The sequence below is a fragment of the Helianthus annuus genome, chromosome 9 (genome assembly GCF_002127325.2).
Source record: "Helianthus annuus cultivar XRQ/B chromosome 9, HanXRQr2.0-SUNRISE, whole genome shotgun sequence".
In the NCBI taxonomy this organism is placed as follows: domain Eukaryota; kingdom Viridiplantae; phylum Streptophyta; class Magnoliopsida; order Asterales; family Asteraceae; genus Helianthus; species Helianthus annuus.
This window is the reverse complement of record NC_035441.2, coordinates 132002404-132003696: the sequence shown is the minus strand read 5'-3', so window position 1 is coordinate 132003696 and position 1293 is coordinate 132002404. Positions and strand designations below refer to the sequence as shown.

The following is a 1293-nucleotide window of genomic DNA, read 5'->3' as shown; positions in this document are numbered from 1 at the left end:
TGCTAATTACCAAGAACTTTGTTGCCACTAGTGGCGAAGAATAATGAAAAACAAAAACAAAAAAAAACAAAAAAAAAGAAAGAAAAAAAGAAATAAAGAACTCGGAGCCTAAAGAGAAGTAAGTCTACAAGAAGCTGGCAGAGCTTTAGCCATTGGACCACATCGATCTATCCTACCTAAACAGTAAGCCTTTTCTTATTCGTTCTTCGAATGAGGCTAGTGGAGAATAATTCCTTCCGGCTAATGAAGAGACTACTCCGGTCTTCCCATTCATTCCCATCCTTCTTCTCCCTAAGAATTGAACGAACCAAGTTCACCTATTCGAGAGTGAGGAAGAAAAACCAACAAGAAACTTCCCACTTTTGATGTCCTGCGATTCTGCTAGTTTAGAAACTAAGGAGAAGGACAAGGGGCGCTAGGTCAGAAAAGCGAGAACTCTAAATTCTCCCCAAGTAGGATTTGAACCTACGACCAGTCAGTTAATAGCCGACCGCTCTACCACTGAGCTACTGAGGAACAACGGAATTAAGGAAGCCGACTCTCGTTCTTTGGACCAACCTATGACCGGAGTTCGTCACCCTCACATACACCGGGAAAAAGGTTACGATAGCAAACCCCTCCCCGGCAGGAGAGCCTCCAGGACAAGGAGGCGGCGATCAACCATCCACTCTCGAGATTAGTATTGATCAATTATGTGACAACTCGTAATTCGAACCTACTTTGTGTAACGTTACGTGCTTATGTGAACCTTGTTGTTTAAATGAATGTTATGTTTGATTTGTGCTTGTATGTATGTATGATGTAATCGCACAACATATTGCTTGTAACTAGCATCCTCGATCGCACAAGCCCATTTGGGCCGTATTGCTTGTAACCGAAACCAATAGGCAGCCAAGTTGGGTTCGGCCCAACTTATTGTTCACATAACACTTAGGGGTAGTAACCATCTCTCACTTTTATCAAAAATAAATCACCACAAAACCCTACTTGTTCTCTCTTCTCTCCCTCGAAGCCGACGGCACCAAGGCTCTCTGTTTGGATCGTTATTGCATTACCTACAATCGGTTAGTGTTTTGTTTGTGATTTCTTGTTGAATGATGTTATGATTCCATGCTTAGATTAAACCAATTAGGGTTGTATATGTGATGCTAAGCTAAAACCGTATGTGATGTTCTTGTAAGTTGTATCGCATGATAATAAGCTAGAACCGATTTGATGTTACTAGGTTGCTATGCCTTGTTTTCGGATTGATTGGTGTGATGATTTAAGTTTTGAATGAATGTAATCGGATAT

At 41.2% G+C, this 1293-nt stretch overlaps 1 non-coding gene across 1 annotated transcript; it reads right to left on the bottom strand.

The window, feature by feature from the left end:
* Positions 1-444: 444 nt before the first annotated feature.
* TRNAN-AUU lies at positions 445-516 on the bottom strand. The gene has a single exon. It is a non-coding gene; the product is annotated as a tRNA-Asn (tRNA).
* Between the last annotated feature and the right edge of the window lie 777 nt (positions 517-1293).